This window comes from Xyrauchen texanus, chromosome 39 (assembly GCF_025860055.1).
Source record: "Xyrauchen texanus isolate HMW12.3.18 chromosome 39, RBS_HiC_50CHRs, whole genome shotgun sequence".
Lineage (NCBI taxonomy): Eukaryota > Metazoa > Chordata > Actinopteri > Cypriniformes > Catostomidae > Xyrauchen > Xyrauchen texanus.
The window spans coordinates 26,932,686-26,955,680 of NC_068314.1; the positions used below are offsets into that span (position 1 = coordinate 26,932,686).

A 22,995-nucleotide genomic window follows, 5' to 3' on the forward strand; every position below is an offset into this window, starting at 1 on the left:
ATCCTGGCAATGACAGCAGAATGAATATTTTGGTGACATAAATCAACAAGCGCAATAAATTAACTTCAAATTTGGGATTACTAAAGCAAAAAACAAACAAAGAAATATATATAAAAAATATTAAAGGGATAGTTCATCAAAAATAAAAAAAAAATAATTTTTTTTTATTATTTACTCACCTTCATGTCATTCCATACCTGGACTTTTCTTATTTAAGGGATAACAAAAGGAGAGATTCTGATGACTATACTGATAAATCTTTTTCCATGCAATTATAATAAGCATTGGGGAAGCTACATTGAAACTTTTTAAACCTACTTTTTAAAAAAAGTAGTAAGTTACAAACAAAAAGTAGCTAACTACATTGAAGCTATTTAAAGAAGATGTATATGTATATACAGTGAGGAAAATAAGTATTTGAACACCCTGCTATTTTGCAAGTTCTCCCACTTGGAAATCATGGAGGGGTCTGAAATTGTCATCGTAGGTGCATGTCCACTGTGAGAGACATAATCTAAAAAAAAAAATCCAGAAATCACAATGTATGATTTTTTAACTATTTATTTGTATGATACAGCTGCAAATAAGTATTTGAACACCTGTCTATCAGCTAGAATTCTGACCCTCAAAGACCTGTTAGTCTGCCTTTAAAATGTCCACCTCCACTCCATTTATTATCCTAAATTAGATGCACCTGTTTGAGGTCGTTAGCTGCATAAAGACACCTGTCCACCCCATACAATCAGTAAGAATCCAACTACTAACATGGCCAAGACCAAAGAGCTGTCCAAAGACACTAGAGACAAAATTGTACACCTCCACAAGGCTGGAAAGGGCTACGGGGAAATTGCCAAGCAGCTTTGTGAAAAAAGTTCCACTGTTGGAGCAATCATTAGAAAATGGAAGAAGCTAAACATGACTGTCAATCTCCCTCGGACTGGGGCTCCATGCAAGATCTCACCTCGTGGGGTCTCAATGATCCTAAGAAAGGTGAGAAATCAGCCCAGAACTACACGGGAGGAGCTGGTCAATGACCTGAAAAGAGCTGGGACCACCGTTTCCAAGGTTACTGTTGGTAATACACCAAGACGTCATGGTTTGAAATCATGCATGGCACGGAAGGTTCCCCTGCGTAAACCAGCACATGTCAAGGCCCGTCTTAAGTTTGCCAATGACCATTTGGATGATCCAGAGGAGTCATGGGAGAAAGTCATGTGGTCAGATGAGACCAAAATAGAACTTTTTGGTCATAATTCCACTAACCGTGTTTGGAGGAAGAAGAATGATGAGTACCATCCCAAGAACACCATCCCTACTGTGAAGCATGAGGGTGGTAGCATCATGCTTTGGGGGTGCTTTTCTGCACATGGGACAGGGCGACTGCACTGTATTAAGGAGAGGATGACCGGGGCCATGTATTGCAAGATTTTGGGGAACAACCTCCTTCCCTCAGTTAGAGCATTGAAGATGGGTCGAGGCTGGGTCTTCCAACATGACAATGACCCGAAGCACACAGCCAGGATAACCAAGGAGTGGCTCTGTAAGAAGCATATCAAGGTTCTGGCGTGGCCTAGCCAGTCTCCAGACCTAAACCCAGTAGAGAATCTTTGGAGGGAGCTCAAACTCCGTGTTTCTCAGCGACAGCCCAGAAACCTGACTGATCTAGAGAAGATCTGTGTGGAGGAGTGGGCCAAAATCCCTCCTGCAGTGTGTGCAAACCTGGTGAAAAACTACAGGAAACGTTTGACCTCTGTAATTGCAATATTAACCTTGATTTTCTCAGGTGTTCAAATACTTATTTGCAGCTGTATCATACCAATAAATATTTAAAAAATCATACATTGTGATTTCTGGATTTTCTTTTTAGATTATGTCTCTCACAGTGGACATGCACCTACGATGACAATTTCAGACCCCTCCATGATTTCTAAGTGGGAGAACTTGCAAAATAGCAGGGTGTTCAAATACTTATTTTCCTCACTGTATATATACACACACACACATATACACACACACACAAATATATATTAGACCTGTCAGTAGATTACAATTTTTAATTGTGATAAATCTCTTGATATTCATAGTTAATCTCGATTAATCTCAGATTTTAAAAGTGCTGAAATTTGGCTCTATATATACTTATTTCCTGTCAAAATGCGTTTCTTTCTTTCTTTGGAACGAACAACACAATAGAAAAAAACATATGCATCAATAATGCTTTATTAACATTTTCCACACTCCACAGTACAAAGACAGAACTTCTTTAAAATAGCACCAATTCAAGTAACATTAAACATTTACCAAAGTCTAAGTGGGATGTTGACTGATTGATAGAACTACTATGCATTGCAAAGTACATTCAATCTCTTAAACCCTCATTCTCCACAATATTTATTGTCATCAGTCTATCTTTTTCTTTTCATATTGGATATGGAATGCAATGCACATTGTTTCAGGGCAGCAAGTAAGGGCTGCGCAGCAGGCTTGTAAGGATTGACATACTTCTGTGGTAAAATGCTGACTTGCAAAAGACGTGAAGAACTTAACTTTTGTCAGAAGTCCCATCAGCATTTGTTTTATAAGAGATCCTTTCTCCAGCACAGACTCACTGTTGAGTGTGTATCCGGGTGTAATATAGACACATCACAAGGGTTCCGCCCTCTAACCAGTGTTCAGAAATCATATGGAGGGGGTCTGAATAAAATTGATAAAAATGTCATAATCTAATGTCACATCGGTACATTCCTTAATCGCGATTAAGAAAAAATTTACGTGTTATACATTTTAAATTAATTGCATGTGTCAATGCATTAATGCTGACAATATACACTCACCTAAAGGATTATTAGGAACACCATACTAATACTGTGTTTGACCCCCTTTCGCCTTCAGAACTGCCTTAATTCTACGTGGCATTGATTCAACAAAGTGCTGAAAGCATTCTTTAGAAATGTTGGCCCATATTGATAGGATAGCATCTTGCAGTTGATGGAGATTTGTGGGATGCACATCCAGGGCACGAAGCTCCCGTTCCACCACATCCCAAAGATTCTCTATTGGGTTGAGATCTGGTGACTGTGGGGGCCATTTTAGTACAGTGAACTCATTTTCATGTTCAAGAAACCAATTTGAAATGATTCGAGCTTTGCATGGTGCATTATCCTGTGAAGTAGCCATCGAGGATGGGTACATGGTGGCCATAAAGGGATGGACATGGTCAGAAACAATGCTCAGGTAGGCCGTGGCATTTAAACGATGCCCAATTGGCACTAAGGGGCCTAAAGTGTGCCAAGAAAACATCCCCCACACATTACACCACCACCACCAGCCTGCACAGTGGTAACAAGGCATGATGGATCCATGTTCTCATTCTGTTTACGCCAAATTCTGACTCTACCATCTGAATGTCTCAACAGAAATCGAGACTCATCAGACCAGGCAACATTTTTCCAGTCTTCAACTGTCCAATTTTGGTGAGCTCTTGCTAATTGTAGCCTCTTTTTCCTATTTGTAGTGGAGATGAGTGGTACCCGGTGGGGTCTTCTGCTGTTGTAGCCCATTCAGCCTCAAGGTTGTGCGTGTTGTGGCTTCACAAATGCTTTGCTGCATGCCTCGGTTGTAACGAGTGGTTATTTCAGGCAAAGTTGCTCTTCTATCAGCTTGAATCAGTCGGCCCATTCTCCTCTGACCTCTAGCATCAACAAGGCATTTTCACCCACAGGACTGCCGCATACTGGATGTTTTTCCTTTTCACACCATTCTTTGTAAACCCTAGAAATGGTTGTGCGTGAAAATCCCAGTAACTGAGCAGATTGTGAAATACTCAGACCGGCCCGTCTGGCACCAACAACCATGCCACACTCAAAATTGCTTAAATCACCTTTCTTTCCCATTCTGACATTCAGTTTGGAGTTCAGGAGATTGTCTTGACCAGGACCACACCCCTAAATACATTGAAGCAACTGCCATGTGATTGGTTGATTAGATAATTGCATTAATGAGAAATTGAACAGGTGTTCCTAATAATCCTTTAGGTGAGTGTATATATATATATATATATATATATATATATATATATATAGACAATATGCAATGTAGTCAAAATAAGACAAATGACACATAGCCATGAGATTACAGGACTTTCCCATATGTTCTCCCTCAAAGAGTCAAGATAATTTGAAAGCAGAGATAATAAACACTTAACATGAATTTGTCCTGAATCACTCTCAGTCATTAAACATGTGAAGCAGATGTGCATGCTTAGACAGAGGAAGAGATTTCAGTCCATAATCATTGTCAGCCTTTTGTGAGCTCGCACCTATCCAAGGAATACGAAATGGATTTGAAGCGTGTGCTGTCCGATTAATATTTATAAAGAATATACAGCTGATTTGATCCTTGCAGAGGTGAGAGAGCCATATCAAAAGTAACTCAAGGGGAACATCTTTATAACATCTAGATTATAATGCATAGCTGAGACTGTGAATGTGGGCTTCAGTAAACAACTTCGTTTCATAAATAATTTTTTTATCCACATATTGTAATATGTAAAAATAAAATGTGTGCCATTTTTACATATTTTGCAGGTAAATGCAATCAGACCTCCAACGTATCTCACTTGAGAAGCATTGGAATGCGAGGTGTAAATCCGAAGGTGCAATCCAGCATCTGGATATTAAACAAATGTTAATGCCAGAAGTAAAGGGGGTCTCTTGGTCTTTCTCTCTTCACCTGTCAACACAAATTTCTATTTATGTGATGGCACCACTATAGCCAAGTTAAATGCTTTTTGGCTGGTTCAGTGCGCACAAATATTCACTGCACTGGATCAGAGCTTATTAAAGTGAGGTAAAACTTGATTCTGATTTGCACTACAAAGGCTGAAATCGTGCGGATGCAAATAAATGGAAGAGCGAGATAAAAAGAAAGAAGTTACTTCAAAGTCTGCATGTATGTTTGCATGAGTATAATCATTCCCTCCAGTGCTTAAGCAACAGGTTATCCCAAAATCCTCTCTCTGGGCACTTGGCCTCAATGCCAGCAATTACACTGCTAATTCCACTTGGAACAAGGACTGGCTAACGCACACACATAAACACATGCACAAACAGGCACACGTGTACTTGATTTTCCATTCACAATGAACAGCATTGCACTAAAATAAATATATAACATTAAAATATATATTTTTAAATTTGTATTCCTATTTAGTTTTAGTATTTTACAACTGCCTATCCAAAAATATATAGTGTTATTTTTATGTGTAATAAAGACCAATTTTATAATATCAATGTGATAATTTTATGTAGTTTATGTAGTTCGTTTTGGAGAAATAAAAATGCATATTAGTTCAGTTTCCGTTTTCCCAATTATGTTCATTTTTAGGCTTACGTTTATTTGAGTTAATTTAAATATTTTCATTTTTTATTTTAGGTTTTGTTAATGGTGATAGCAATGTCACAAAACATTTTTGATTTCCTCAATCTTTGAGGGAACAAACTTCAGATAAGTTGGACAAATATCCAGACCACCAACCTTTAAAAAGATTCAGCATGATATAATCAAAGTGCTCTCAATAGAGTGGGCAGGTTTTCTTCACTTCAAAGAAACTGTCAGAGGAGCACTGAAAAAGGAGCAGGGGGAACCAAAGTTGTCTAATAATATGTGACATTTAATAAAGCAAATACAGTTTGCTTGGCATGAAGCTCCAAGCTCGGGACTAACACCATCTGCTTACAACCCACAGACCAAACATTTACATCTCTCACTAGTATAACAAGCTTAAACAGGCTGTCTCCACTTAAATGTAGAACAAAATGTCTACAGAGGGAACGAAGGAGAGAACGAGAGTGAGAAAGAATGAGAGTAGCAGAACTGGTGAGAAAGTGAGAACAAACAAACCTATAATAACTCATTTAAAAAGCATTACATCAACATCCTTAAAGCTCTTGCATGCATGTCATTACCAGCAATGCTACAACAGAGGTGAACAATATATGTACCTCTCACAGCAGCACTATTTTTGGCATGTTCTATGCCTGGGATATGTGTCAAGTCCAACACAAATCACAAAATGATTGAGTATAGCTCTTGGATACTCCACAGTTCAGAGGTTTGAACTATGCTCATGTTTAAGACAGGAGACTTCCAGCCCTGGTGGGACTGCACTCCATGACCTAATTCCATTGTCAAAACATTAGCTGGACAGGTGATGGCTTCAATTCATTATTATTTCTATGCAAATTTGGATGTTGGAAATGGGGAAGATGGCCAGGAAAAAGGGAGTTTTACTTCTAGGCTACTGTATTGTGCTCAAGTGAGAGCAGAGTCAATCCTTTTATAAATGGTTTAATTCGGGGGTTCTTGCTGTTACCTCATGAGTGTAAAGAGGTGAGAGAAATGAACAGAGATAGGAAAGTGAATAACACAAACTTTTCAAAACTGAAATTATGTCAAATTAAAACTATGAAATTGTATATACTGTATATATACAGACCTATTTACGCATATATAAAGACTGATCAGCCTCAATATTGAAACCACCTGCCTAAAATTGTGCCACCAAAACAGCACACTGGATGTTTTTTGTTTTTGGCCCCATTCAGAGTAAATTCTAGAGACTGTTGTGTGTGAAAATCCCAGGAGATCAGCAGTAGGGCAGCAACTAATGACTATTTTGATAATCGATTAATCTAAGGATTATTATAATGATTATTCGACTGTTCGGCGATTATTGCAACGATTAATCATTAGCTCTTTACTGATTAATCAGCATGTGCCCTGCCATAAATGGTTGAATTAAATGTGCTAACTAACAATAAAGAGGACAAATCATCTTTAAAAAATACCTCTAAATTACATTTACTGAATTAAAGGGGGGGAACATTTATTTTTATTAAGTTTAATTCAGTAAAGACATTCACTGCAAAAATCCTATTGTTATCAAGTGTTTTTGTCTTGTTTTCCATTTAAAATTGTCTAAAAATCCTTAAAACAAGACACATTGAGAAGCAACATATAATATATTTAGACTTGCTTTAAGAGGATGTATCTTAACATAAGTGTATTTTGTATATATGTGTATTATTTACTTGGTTATACTTCGTGCGAGTGCAGTAAAGACAAAATATACTTATATTCAAGATCTATTCTCTAACAGCAAGTCTAAATATCTTATATGCTGCTTCTCAGGTGAATGCATCTATTTTTAAAGGATTTTTAGATATTTTAAAATATTTATATTTATAATATTACATTTAACATTCTCAGATAACAATTTTTTCTTCTGCAGTATAGCTGCTAAAGAAAATGTAAAAATTTTTAAATTAGTTTTAGATATTTTTATTGGAAAACAAGCCAAAAACATATTTTGTTGCAGTGTATAATGGGGCGAAGACTTCCTCTCTCACCTTTCTTTCTTTCTTTCTTTCTTTCACTTCAATCCATCTTTAACTCACAAAAAACAAACTCTTAAGTCACAAGCCATTGCGTTATAATCTAGCTTTAGCTAGTGCGGGCTCGAGGGATGAGCGTCCCCGCGACAGAGCGTGCATCAGCCAGATGCAGTTTCAATCTCTCCCCCTTAGATCGGGACATTCGCGCAACTCATAGAAGAGGCACTGAACGCACAGAGAAATGCCTGAGTCGGAGTTTGTAGTTAATTATAAGACCTACTTACGTATTATTTGAACTTTAATAAAGCTATGATACATTAAAACTGCATTTAAGTTAATAAAGAGCTCCAGCTCCACTTATTCCACAACGACAGTGCTTCTGTATTTACTTATTTGGTATTTTTGTATAATTCCCTTGTACTTTGTGATGTGATCACCTGAAGCTGTTTGGAAAGTTTAGAGTGCATCTGGACTGTCATCTGTGTAATTCTTCCTCTCCTCAGTCAGACGTGCTGCTCTCGTGCATCATCATTATAGTTTAATATGATCCCATGTTACGTTAAATGAGATCAAACGACTATTTGACAATGAAAATGTTTGTTGACAATTTTATATGATACGATAAATTTATACTAATCATTTCAGCCCTAATCAGCAATTACAGAAATACTCAAATCAGCCCATCTGGCACCAACAATCATACCATGGTCCAAATCACTGAGATCAAATTTTTTTCCCCATTTTAATGGTTGATGTGAACATTAACCGAAGCTCCTGACCCATATCTGTATGATTTTATGCACTGCACTTCTGCCACACGATTGGCTAATTAGATAATCGCATGGATAATTGTTGGTGCCAGATGCTATTCTGAGATGCAGGTTGGCGCTGTTTTGGCGACACAACTATCTACACAATATTAGGTAGGTGGTTTTAATGTTGTGGCTGATCAGTGTATATGTAAGTCATGCCAAAAGAATACATTTACATTGTCTTGGAGGGACAAGAAGTGCTTGTGACTCACTCATGTGCTGGAAGAGAGAGAAGAGGGACCTGGTAAAATACAGAAAATTAAGCCATAAAGGGGGAAACTATTTGAAATGTTTAGGTAGAGCAAACAGTTTTTATGTCAGGTCTATCATGAAGCTGCCAGCCAATTCAACTGAAGTTCGACGTGACCTTTGCTGCTGGTTTGGATCCACTGCCATGGTAACATGAGCAAGCAGCTAATATTACACTACTTTTTTCACCTATAATAAACCAGTTGCATGAAATATGGTAGATTGTAAGTGTGCCTGCACTTTCATGACCACTGATAAGTCATCAGTTTCTTCATTAGAAATTAGAGTGCTGTGTAGCTTGCAAAGCAAAATGAAAAATACTTAGATAAGATAATTACTGAAATAAGATAGAAATGTACCTCAAGACTGAAAGCATGGATAGAATTTATGCTATAATGATGGACATTATTTAAGTGTTGCATAGCTCCTAATCTTATTAACCTAAAACATGACTCTTAGCTAGGCTAATATCCGTGTGTTGCTAGTGGTTTACTCACTGCTCAAGAGTCAGTCAAACAACAGATGTGTTGCTATCCTCACTGCACAGGAGTAGGTCAAACAACAGATGGTTATTAAGGATTAAACTGAACTATGTTAATGTTGAAGTCAAGCAGTGACGCAAAGCCCCTACCACCAAAGAGCTCATCATGCTCATAAGGCACTCTCATGAGTAGCTCACAACACTCGCAACACATGCACGTCTATTTTCCTATCACAGACTTTCCATTGACTGCTATTGTTTTTATATCAAGCTAATGATTCGTTCTACCCCATATACCCCCAAACATAACCCTCACAGTCAGGGCTGGACTGGGAAGGAAAATCAGCCTGGGATTTTACATGGCAACTGGCCCAACTGTTGAGCGGGAAGGGGGGAGCCAAACGTTGTTGGGGTTGGTGTACGCTGTCCTTTTCTACATATTGCGGTGCCGTTTTGTGGTCCATTCTGTTTCGCGGTCGACCCACCGGATAGCTTGGTTCGCCCCATGGTCAGTCCGCCCCTGATCGGCCCCAAAGTGCATCGGCCCACCAGGAAAATGCCTGGTATGACAGATTACCAGTCCAGCCTTGCTCACAGTGCAGGTGATTTTAGGTTTTACTTTCCTTAAAGGGGTCATGACATGAGAAACCAAATTTGCCTTGATCTTTTGGTATATAAGAGGTCTTTGTATCATTAAAACGTCCTGCAAGTTTAATATTTTAAGACGTCCTCCCCATTCTAAACGAATCATTTATTTAATCAAGCTCAAAATACAGCTGGTTCTGGATTCATGGTTAGAAGTGACGTGTCGGTTAGAAGTGACGTAACAGCGTTTGCATATGACCGCCTCCAGCACAAGATAACTACGCTTTAAGCGCAAGACAACTACGCTCATTTCGTATCGGCGTGCGCCTCACAAGTGTTCAGTCGATGGACAGCGAGCTCTGACAGAGATTACTTGTGAACAGAAAAAATTACGATGCCACACAGATGTGCTGTTCCTGGCTGTGGTCAAACAAAACCTCTGAATAAGCTGCCGAAAGATCCAGACGTCAGGGAAAAATGGATGCAGTTTATTTTTTGCGGACGTCCCAGTCACAGCAAGGTTAACTTAAGCGTTTGTTCTGTACATTTTAAGGATGACTGTTTTGAGAACAAATCTCAATATGATGCTGGCTTTGCCAGAAAACTGTTGCTGAAAGATAAGTCCGTGCCGACTATTATGGGAACAACGACGACGCAAACTGTAAGTAATCTATTTTAAACTTTAAACTACTTTTTAAAGCGCAATTTCATTCATTATGAATAATCACAGTGTTTTTACTTAGTTTACTTGCATATTGTTCTGGCTGGGGGCGTCAATAATTGATACATAGGCACTGACGTTAGCCAATCATAACACTGGGCGTTAACACTGAAGTCTTAAATGGAAAATGCCCCCAAAACAGACTGTTTGAATCAGAGGATGAGAAACAGGGTGGGAAAAGGTCATAAATCACTAGATTTTAAAAGTTTTTCTTAAAAAAAAAAATATATTAAAACTATAATTGCACCTAAGGGAACATAATAATACAATAAAAAAAACCCATGTCATGACCCCTTTAAGGGCAAATTTGGTCCACCTATGAATACTATAACTTTTGCGCACACTAAAAGTTATGAACCCTAACCCTTATTATTCAATTTTGTGGTGTAACTACAAAGTTACAGGTTTGTGCTACAATCATGAATGATCTTTCCTTAAGTGATTTTCACCTGACAGACAATAAAATGAGCAAAATAAAACCATAGACTTACATTGACTGAGGGATCCACGCTAAAGCAGCTGCTCCTTATGGAAATATATATCTCAGCATCATTTGCAGGACATTAATAATGAGTAGGTCTTACTTTGAAGAGATTTGTGGACAGCTGTTTCTGTTACTGAAAATAGCATGGTATGATTTGGTGTCAGATATTGAGTATGATCTGAAGAATTTTAAGCTTTGAGTCCAATCAAAGCCTGTCGTTTCCTTTGTAACACAAACAGGTTCACATACACACAGCACACACAAACAAACTGCTTTGATCAGGAATGAACAGAACAAAATCTCACTCTGACAAGAGAAGATACTGCATTTTCAAAAGATTAACTTAATTTTGCAGATGTCTATCTGAGACATATTGATGATCATGTCAGTATAAAAATTTAATTCACATGCCAAAAAAATAAAAAATACTGGTGGAAATAGCATCATTAAAATGCCATAAGAAAGTTGTTATGGAGTATGACATTATCTTTTATGGATACTTTGTGACTATGAGCGTCGTAATGGCTACGCCTGCTAGAGAGGACCGTTCATGCTTTTTGATGACACAATAGTCAAGGGACAAAGCCGGAGGTCTCCGCGCTCACTTTTCTTGTAACAGGCCCTGGAAAATACATTAGAACATACAGTCTAGTTCCTCTTTACAAATGGAACAATATTAATTTATTTTATTATATCTCCCAAAAGACACTTTTACCATATGGAATGTTCCTCGCTGGTTCACAAGTGCTCTTTAAAGACACCCCAGCGGACAATCCAGGCCACTCTGAATGTGTGTCTCATTGCAGCCCTATTGTATCTGCGCAGTAAGGCCCATCATCTCTACAGCCAATTGTCTACTGTCATTAATCAAGTCAGACAGCCCATTGCTTTCGGCTAATAAATGCACTAGATCCCAGTTGCTAGCACAGTGACCGCATTACAATAACCCGGCCTTACAGGAGATTCAACAAAAAGTCTGCAAGTGTAAATTCCCCCCATGATTAATGTATAACTCACTAATTTTAAAGTAATAGTTAACCCAAAACTGACAATTCCTTCATCACTTACTCACCCTCATACGTTCCTGATGATTATGACTTTCTTCTGCTGAACACAAACAAAGATTGTAAAAGTATATTTTAGCTGTGAATGGTGACCAAAACTTTGAAGGTCCAAAAAAGCAGCATAAAAGTAATCAATAAGTTACTTTTAAATGAATGTCTTCTGAAGTGATGTGATGTGTATAAGATGAAAAACAGATCAATATTTAATTAAATTTTCCACTTCCACATTTTGGTGTGGTGTAAAAAAGAACTTAAATCATGATCTGTTTCTTACCTTCACCTATCATATCGCTTAAGAAGAAGTGGATTTTTCCACTGGAGTCGTATGTATTACTTTTATGCTGCCTTTATGTCCTTTTTGGACCTTCTGAGTTCTGGACACAATTCGCTTTCATTGAATGGACGAACAGAGCTGAAATATTCTTCAAAAAAATTCTGAGAATTTAAATTTTTTGGTGAACTATTCCTTTAAGTTTTGGCTTCCAATGATTATGAAAACAAGATAATCTAGATAAAACTATTATTGTGCCGCATTTCGTTTCACAATAAAACACTTTATTATCTTTATATCTTTAAAAAATCCTTTATTAAAGATCAAATAATAAGGAAGCGGGTTATGAAAATAAACTCCGAAACTGGCATTTCTCTGTGCAGTCAGTGCCGCATCTATAAGTTGCTTGAAGTGACCTGGGAAGAGACTGAATCTTTTCCCAGATGATGCACACTCTGGTGCAGGGACGCTCCTCACCCGTGTGCATTTGCTGCAGCTAGATTATAACGTGATGGCTCGCGACGTAGTGAAAGAGAATTTTACTTGCCCAATCGGACAAACAGACTGATTAAAACGTCAATAAATAAACATAACCAGCTATATTTGTGATAGCCTAGGCCTGTGTCACTTATTAGAAAGCTCATATTATTATTCTGCTGTTAAAAGTAATCCAGAGCATGTAATTCTATAATTCGCTAGTGATCTAGTAACAGCTGCACCCTGTTTGATTGACAGGCAGCATATGTGTGCTATGTGTGAGTGCTGGACATGCACGTGTGTTCCGAAAAGGCTCGCGCTAATCCGCACCTACACAATACAAAATTCTGCCAAAATGACCGTCTTGGTGAGGCATTCATGCAAACACAGAGAGTGATGTCTAAAGTGAAAGTAAACTGCAGAGAAAAAAGCTGATTTGTACTAAATTGTCGGACTTGTAAGTATAAATGTAATGCTATATATAAATATAAATGCTAATAGACCTGCTGCTGTCTAGTGTGTCATTATAATAATCAAACAACCTTAACATGAAAATGAGAAAACAAGCACTGCTCTTGATTACTTTAGGTAATTCAGGCCAGAGCATGTGAGCGTAGCGGAGCGTGAGCGTAGCGGGGAGCAGAGCGGCAATACTTCCTCCTGAGCGGAGAGCGCCTTTCTGAAGATTCCGCTCCGCTCGCTCCGTCCGCTCAGCGCCTCTCGCTCTACCCGGAATGCCCTATTGTGATTTGCTAGTTCGAGAATCGGTGAATTAGCTAAAGCAATAGTGGGTTGGTTATGGAGTTCAAATATTGTTTTAAGGAAGTTGCGAGCCTTATGCATAAATGCACAGTAAAAATCACAGTTAAGAACGAGCAGGGAGGAGAAATTGAAAGGGAGTGTGGAGAGACTGTGAGAGTTAGCAAAGATTTATATTGGAATCTAAAGCGTCACATTGCCAGAAAGCACGAGGATGTGCTACGCAAACATGGTAGTGCAGCAAAAGGTGAGCTATAGCCTATAACATTCGAAAATAAATTAATAGATAAACTTTAGAACGCGCGTTTCTTTTACTAATGCCAGTAAATCATCCAGGTGTGCTTTGATAAGATGTTGTTAAGTGCATTTCACCTGTGTGTGCTTTTATGAGCATTATAGTCCATACGTGTTTTGTGAAGTTCTACATGCATTTCATCTTGTTTGTGTGTTTTAATATGCCTGTTTTGCAACTGCAGTTATGTTCACGGAAATAAAATAACGAAAATCAAATATACCTTTTCAGTTATTGCATTTAATAGGCAAGTTTGCCAAAGGGCTAGACATGTTTTTTAATTAAGTTAATTTAATGCATTTAAATGAATAAAAAGAACAGACTTTTATTCAAAATCACCAATAACTTCTATTTACAATCCTAGCTACTGTAATTTATACATGTATTCCAGATATTCATTACAAAGTACAAACAGAAAGCAAGTAGCCTACAGAGACATTTTATGTCTGAGCGGGATCTGAGCGGGATTTGTTTTACCGGTGAGCGTGAGCGATTCATCAGTGGAGCGTTCGCTTGGGACGCGAGCGACTGAGTGGAGCGCACGCGCATAGAGCGGAATATTGAGCTGAGCGTCACACCGCTCCGCTCACATGCTCTGATTCAGGCTCTAAGCAACTTTAGTAGCTTTAAAAAGTATTAATAAATAAAAACCAGTAGCAGTTTTGTGTTGCATTTCATTCTAAATTATACTTAATAGCCTACTGCTGTTAAAAACTTCTAAAGCTGTTAAAAGCACTGAATTTTCTTCATTTGTATATTTTGTTCTATTATTTTTAATCTATTTCTATTCATTGGTGTTTTTTATTATTATTTTATTACTGACTGTTTACTAGTCTTTAATAATTACTTGGAACTTGAAGCCATTCTTCCATAATTAACTCAGAGTTATTAATTGTTGTGGTTTTGAAGCTGGTATTGCGAATACTCAAATTTTACTTCCGACTACTGAAATGTTGGTATTGTGATAATTTATAGCCTTTATTGTACATGGTAGATCTTTCTGCAATAACATGATCACAAAGTATATCTCATCCCATAGAAGTGTGAGCACCCAATCTGTAAATGGTGGCGATGGAGGCTTTCTTTTATTTGACTACCATACATGACATAAAATAATTATCATATGACAATAGCCTCCTCCTCTACCCAGTGCAATTTACATGTCAAGTTCAAGCAAATCCACTGTTAAAATTACATGTTTTTTTTTTAAGTTCAATAAATACATGATGTTTCCAAAGTCAATGAGTAATTGTATTAAATAATAGTGATTATGATTTTTGACATAATCGAGCAGCCCTACCTTTAAGTGGCATAGATCTTCTTCAAGTGCCAGGTAAAGAAAATGAAGCACCACTTCAAACATCTCAAGGATGTTAAGAGGCTCACTCAACATGTCTGAGCATGAGCTTGAGATTTGAGTATCTTTGAGCTTTTTCTCTTTGAGCATGACAACTTTCATGATTCAACGATAAGCTCATTTTTATTGTACGGATTGATTATTGTAATAAGAAGTTGACTGGAATCCACAAGCACACACAATACACTTATCCAATAAACATAGGTGATGAAAACTATACAGGCAAGCCAGGATGATATAATCATAGTAACCCCCCCCCGATAAATGCTTGGTGACTTTGATCTTGATGCTAAATGAGCAAGAGTTACTCAGTTGCCACATAATACACAAATGTTATAGGGATGTCTTAAGGGAACGAGTACATGAAACAGGACAGCTGATGGTTGCCCTGAATCACAAGCCTTTGTTGAGTACAGTGTTTATATTTTAGTACTTTCTTCAAAGGAGAGGAAAACAATGACAATGTTCTTGTTACAAAGGGCTGAAGAAGACATCTGGATCCAACACATTCTCAAGGCGAAATCATCAGGATTCCTACAACTTTTCTTAATTTGGCTAATTCGTATGATATCGTGCGACTGAATTCCCACGACTTTCACTACAGCCAATGACATCGCTGGACATCGTTTCCATTTAATACGTGACAATTATTTGCTTCTGTCACACACAACAGCTTCCTATCATGTTTGCGCACTGTACTTATTGGTTAAGTTTAGATAAGGGGTTTAGGTAAGAGCATAATATTAATAAGTATGTCCTTAACGTCTTGTGCATGGAACAAGCGCTTCCGCATTTAAGTTGAACAAGTTTATGCAAACAACATTGTGCGAGACCATACGAAATAGACAACTCATAAATTATGAACGAATTTTCATAAGATCGGGTTTGTGGATCTTAAATCTGCTGTATCACATGCCATTTTTGGAGTACAATGGACAAACCATAATTTTTTATCCATTACTGATCTGACAACGTGATCACACAGGAAGTCGTCATGTTGTTTCCGAAACTTCTGGTACTGGGACAGGAATATACACAGGATACTAGCACTTTTACAGAGCTACAAAGAGGATCATGTAAGACATGAATCAGGTTGATGAATACACATCCTCACATGTTTAACACACTTCTTAAGCCTAAGAAATGTAATATATAAAAATAAAAACTACCACTAGACATGCAATAGCCTGTGTCTTTACTGCTTAAATTATAAAACCACAAAAATCCAAATCAAATCTTAATAAGAGATGTTTCGATTGAACAATATAAAAAAAAAACAACCGTTTGCAATCAGAGTTTGAGTAATTTCTTCTTTAAAAAGTTTATATCCAACAACAGCTGCTGCAGGTCAATTGTGTATAATAGAGCAGACACGATAACAATGACAGTGACCCGTGAATTATCATAATTTATGTAAAATCCAGTGTTTTTCCTGATGCAATGATCTGGTGGAAATTTAAAGAAGCCCTAATCTCCAATAATCTGCAGACAACGGTATGTTTCAACCCCAAAAACAGCACTTTTTGGTCAGTTTCAGCACAACTTGAGCAAAGTGCCCATAGACAGCAGTTATTTTCTGGGCAACCAAATGAACCAAGAAAGGGCGTGGCAGAGCATTTGTTTGCAAAAAGTAGTGTAATCTATAGGAAGAGTGGAACCGATGTTTTCTGAATTTGCACCTTTTATGTAAATTTGGACAGTGCCTCATAAAGGGAAAAGAACATATATCAGTGCTGCACAGAATTTCTTCCCAGAACGTTCTCGGTGGCAATTCTTCCACAGCCAAGTACTGGGTCATGATCCGGGGGTTGGGGACCTCTGAGGCCTGTATCATGAAGCCGGTTTCGGTGGCTATCCAGGTAAGTTCTAGATTAAGCTTAAGTTTGCTTCAAGCCCAGGTTTTAGGTACCATGAAAATTGGTCGGCTTTTAGTGGTGTTCATCTCCATAGCAATTTACGCTGCATGGCTAACCTGCTCTCTAGCAGGTTTTGTTCTGGATTACAGATCGCTAACAGATGCTGAACCAATCATCTGTGAGTACAATGACCTCTCTGATGCAACCAAGTCACTCCCATGTGTCTCCTGAAGCACACTTTACAAATAAAATCTTAGAAATCCACATAATCGACTCTTCATGATAAATTATTTATTTGAGAATCTAAATTCTCAAATAAATAATTTATTTGAGAATCTAAAATTTTCAGCAGATAAGAGTCTTGTAGTTTATTTAAAATGTAATTGCTTTCCTTTTACCCTCTTTAGCCATAACAAAAATATCTTTGAAAATATAAACCTAATATATTAGGCAATCTATAAAACAGCCAGTAAGATTAATATGATACCTGCAAAAAATAATAATTTAAAATAATAAAAGCTCAATATTGCTATGGAAAGGGGTGAATGCCACCCAAACCCCTTCTTTCTTTCATGGAATTGAGATGAACATACAGTATTTTACTTGAAGTTATAATAATATACACAATAAGCAATATAAGCAGTACACAAAATAAGTATTTTATAAAAAAGGACAAATTTGTCTTATTATTATTGCATACCAATTTTTTGCATACAGTATTCCAAGTGCTCACTTTTTAAATAATAATTTGTTATGCTTTTTATTTTTGCATTTGTATTTTTACTAAAGACAATGTACAAATTGTACATCAAGAAAGTGAAATCAAATAAAAAAAATACCTACAATTTTATTATGAATAACCACATCAAATAACCATTCACAACATATTCTATAAATAATATGTGTAATTAATTCCTTTACATGTTATATTTTATTTCAAATAAAGTGGAAAGTTAAGGCATCACCTAATTCGTTTTATATTAAATGAGATAGGACATCATACCTTGTATTTTAACAAATTTTGTTCAAAAATCAAGAATCTGAAGGAAACAATTAATCTAAATTAATTCATAATATTTCTAAGCAAATCCAATTTATGTTTACATTCCATACTTTTATTATTAATTATAAATGTTATTTTCTCCATTTGGTATTGTGGCATGGGGGGCGTGGTCATGTGTCGGCCTGTGGGAGAGAGAGCGTCACCTAGTTCACAATGATCTTTAACACCCATCTCTCGTTATAGTGATTGCGGAGGGAAATTTAATTTTTCAACTCCCCAAGCACGAGTCTGGTGAAACCAAGGACTTCTAGGTTGAAAGTTCCAGCTGTCAATCAACCGCAGCGCTAATACAAGATTTTTTACTTTGCTACGTGCGGCTTTAAAGTGCCTTTACAAGGACAAGGCTTCTTCACCATGTCTGCTATCAACATGCAAGCAGTGACACAGATGAGGACTACAGGTAGCCTACTCCACTAAAATAACTCAAAAATAATTTTGCACACTTTCTTTTGTGCTCTTTATTATCATGCAGTACTGGCAGCAGTAGCACTGTCATTTTGATTGATGTATGCCGTTATGAAATCACACAGCCTCCCTTCGAAATCTGAATCTGTCAAATGTTGGACAGCATTCCGTTTGTAATAATTATCCATAGCCTATATGTATAATTATTACAAATGCTGTCCGACATTTGACAGATTCAGATTTTGAAGGGAGGCTGTGTGATTTCATAATGTCATACATCAATCAGGGGCGGACTGATGGCATACACCATCGGGAGCACCGGGACTTTTCCAGAAGGGCTGGCCACAACCTCCCAAGAGTCAGAACTCGCATCGTGTATGCCTGGATTTACAGTCTCTTCAATGGGCTGCACTGCAGTTTTGGATCGTTCCATGGACATAACATTGATAAAATATCTGTCCAATAACATTCAGTATACAAAGAACTCAAGACAACATGAGTTGTAGAAAATCAGACGTGATTTAGGAGCTTTATATAGCTTTATACCATTTGTGCCATTGAAGAGACTGTAAGTCTATCAAACACACTGTGAGGCTCACATCCTCGTTGTCATTCTCATTAAAAATTAAAGATGGCACTATCGTGAATAACGCTGCCTTCACATGCTATCGGAATAATCGTAAAAGGGAGTTTCCCACTCGAAAATTGCACATGAATGACCCCTCAAGTCGTAATCATGACTGGGAAACTCGAAGATGATTTTGATACCTCTGTTTCCGAGGTGGGAGGAGTCCTAAACTTTCAACATGGCGAAGGAGAGTACAGTTTATGTAGTGAATGACTATGTATTTTTTCTAAATACAGCTAATTGTTAGCACATGCAGTTTTTATCATATTCATTTATGAATATCAGAAACCATTCTATGCATATTGTACATTTTTACACAGTGAAAATAGACCAAATTACACAGACCAAAATTCCATTATCGTTAGCAAGCTAACTGAGTGATATGTATTATGGTGTCAGAATAAAAGTTCCTCAAGAAATATGTATTAATCAGCCTGGCATTGTGTTTCCTGTTCTTTCCAAAAACGAAGCAATTAAAAACAATGCACTCATAATTACCACTTCAGAAGTGGGAAGTAGCACTATTCCGATAGCACATGAAGGCAGAATAAGGTCTATTGCTATCCATGGACACACACTTAAGTATGCATGGACATAGCGACACATATAACACAGTTTCTGCAATGTGCACACTGCACAGAAAGGCATCTACTTTAATCAAACCCATTAGTGCTTACTCTCTATCTTTGCCTACTGTAGAACCCATATTCATGTTCACATAGATAACTAGTGGTAGATAAATATATGTATGATGGGGTAGTCTCTATCAGAAACGTTTGTGTTTAAAATGAAACTGATAGTAAGTGTTAAAATGTTAACGTAGGCTCAACACTCAAAGTACTGTATATCCACACTGACAACCTTTAACAAAATGATTTAATGTCTACATTTTAGATAAAAGAATAAACTGAAGAGGTGATAAATTGTGCTTATACCTAGAATAAAGTCAAATCAAATTCAACTTCTAAACAAATACAATAGTGCCCTCTGTTGACATAAAAAGCTGCAGCAATTGAGGATTTTCAGGACAACAACCAAAATGATCAAATTCACTTCATGAAATTGACAGTACAATTTCAATTAAAGATATAGGTTAGATTGGGATCTGTTAAATTCTACAAGTGATGGACGTGGTGGGAAAGCGATCACAGGTGTCCATTTAAAGCTCATTCACAACAGAATATTTTGCACACACATACAGATTTTAATGAATGACAGCCATTTGTTCCAATGAGACAATTCATTTCAGAACATGAGGAGGAGGGGATTGGATGTAATGGGATGTGGTGTAGTGAGGGGATCAAATTTGAGATCAATAAGAGTTTTAATATGCAGTCTCTAGAAAAACCCACACTGCTGTTAAGAATGTTTAAAGCTCTCCATGTAAGTGAAAGACGATGTAAGAAATTAAGGAGAAAATTCATTTATTAAATGCTTTATTAGATTAACTGCTTTGGTTCAGTTCAAGAGTACTGAGGGGGAAGAAATGTTACAGAAAGCTTTCTTTACAGAAACAGTGACAGTGCCAGCTGCAAGAGATGGTAGACAAATGGCACAAATATGGACTAAATGCATTTATAATGTAGCATTTGATACGCATGCATTCCATGCATTTATTCGATCACTTACTGTAACTGGGTATGGTGTGGATTCCAGGGGCACTTTGAGGTGAGCCTTGTGTAAGATAGTTAGAGGTGATGACGACATGATCTGGGTGTTAAGCAGCTGCAGTTAGTCTGGTGTTTCAGTTCAACACCAGCTCAAACTTCAGCAGACAACTGACCCTGGGCTCAGGAACAAAAAATACGTCTTTACCTCTCATGTCACACACATACGCACAAACAGAGCCAGCTAATCACTGATCTCTTCCACCAACTGCACTGGGGCCCTGTGTTTGCACACATCACTAACCTTTGCAGTAGACTAATTTATTTTATCCATTTAATTTCATGCCATATTGATCATCCCAATTTTCCATCTTGTCATCAGAACAGTCTTCTGTAATGACTGGAATAAGCAAAGAGCCTATTTAGGGTGCTATCAAAGGGACCAGATAATGATCTTTATACAGGGTTTTCAACCGGGGCTTTGTGACCTGATATACAGTATACTGTACATTTAAAAAAAATGCATTTCTATTTATGGCTGATTTATTCAATAGCTTCTTTTTGGTCAAATAGCTTCTTTTTGGTCAAAAGTAACAACCTTACATAATCTTAGGTTGATTCGATTGGCAAGGGATGTTAATTAAGAAACTAGATCAACACTAGTTTAGGATAATGTAATCATTTTTTATTTATGTTATATAAACAGTGTTCTGCCCCTTTTCTCCCCAATTTGGAATGCCCAATTCCCAATGCGCTCTAAGTCCTCATGGTGGCATAGTGACTCATCTCAATCCGGGTGGTGGAGGACAAATCTCAGTTGCTTCTGCGTCTGAGACCGTCAATCAACACATCTTATCATGTGGCTTATTGAGCGCGTTACTGCAGAGACATAGTGCCTGTGGAGGCTTCACGTTGTTCTCCATGGCATCCCCGCACAACTCACCACGCGCCCCACCCGAGAGCAAGGACCACATTACAGCAACCATGAGGAGATTACGCATGTGACTCTACCCTCTCTAGCAACCAGGCCAATTTGGTTGCTTAGGAGACCTGGATGGAGTCACTAAGCACACCCTGGATTTGAACTTGCGACTCCAGGGGTAGTAGTCAGCGTCTTTACTCGCTGAGCTACCCAGGCCCCCCAGTTTTCTGCATTCTTGCATTTGTATGAGAGTATTCATGAGGTACCAGCAAACTGAGGCTGTAGGCATTTAAACAAATATATTTTACTTTTATTTTTTTTATTGGGTTCTTGTCTTGGTTGGTTTCTTAACAATGCTAGACAACATGTTTTGTTTCATTTATCCAATTATAAAATTAGCATTTTCAGGTCGCTGGGACTGTGATGTAGCATATTGAGAGTGAACTAATAGAAAGCTGCTATGAATTCAAAGAATAAACTGAACCAATATGAAGGAACCCAGCTGTTCTACATTAAAATATGTGAGACTGAAATATGTCTTTCATTGACGAGAGCAAACAAAATATCACTGACCCAGCAAAGCTGATTAGAGATCTAAGATGACGTCTCAATGAAGCAAGAAGTATAGAGTGAGAGAGTTATGACAATCTGAAATTAACTTTTGCATCAGTTCCGCATGTGACCATTTTTGCATGAGTATTTTATTTTTACCTTTATCTATTGTGAAATCTATTGGCATGTAAGAGATTTTTCCATTTATGCCATTTTAGTCATCATGAGTTTAAAACTATGCAGCTATTTCACGTCATCAAGGCTGTTTTTTATTATTATTTGGTTGATCTTTACATTTATCTGGTAAAAAAATAAATAAAAATAACAATTCTAGCAAAAAGCTGAATAAAATGAGACATCACTCTCTTTAGATGCCCTTTAGATATACCTGTATTACAAGCATCTATGCCAACAATGACAGTTATAAGAAATGCAAGATTCATAAAGTTTAAGAACATTTTGTTGACATTCTGCAGAGTGCCATATGTTGGCACATAACAGTGATGTAGCAGTATTGGGCTGTTTGATTTCGTCCATAACACTTTAAGGTTAAAAAAAAATAACCAAAAACTTTTGTGGTCTTCACCGCGATTTTGAGTTGCACGAGTGATCCTGCTCTGCGCTCTCCTGTCTCTGGAGCAAAAATATCGGGAAGCCCAGAGATAATGAACGCAACGCAACGCTCACACGAAACACAGATATGCGTGTCAGATGAAAAGAACATTTTGTACATTGTATTGCTTTTGAGATACAATGTTCTGAATTGATTTGGTTTTTGTATCTTTTAAGCCCAGAAATAGTTGTGTACTCAATTTTCTGAAGTGTATTTGTGACTAGTGGGACTATTCTGAAATTGCCTAAAGTATTATATTGCTCTACAAAGATAGATACTTTTCTATCAGGCATTAAAAAAAACGGAAAAAGGCGGAGATTATACATTTATTTTGCCATCTCTACTTCCCTGTTAATTTATTATTCAGTTTTAATAATAGTACAAAAAAAAGAAATGTATAGAA

The 22,995-nt window shown here is 37.4% G+C and overlaps 1 protein-coding gene across 2 annotated transcripts in view; it reads right to left on the bottom strand.

Moving 5' to 3' along the window:
- LOC127632372 (prickle-like protein 2) overlaps window positions 1–22,995 on the bottom strand; it is a 103,287-nt gene that overhangs the window by 66,621 nt on the left and 13,671 nt on the right. The window contains exon 1 of one of the 2 annotated variants that reach the window (XM_052110927.1): window positions 14,890–14,911. The exons of the other annotated variant lie outside the window; for it this stretch is intronic. The gene's annotated coding sequence lies outside the window, so the exon portion shown is untranslated. Of the gene's footprint in view, window positions 1–14,889; window positions 14,912–22,995 lie in introns of those variants that run through there. 2 annotated transcript variants of the gene reach the window in all.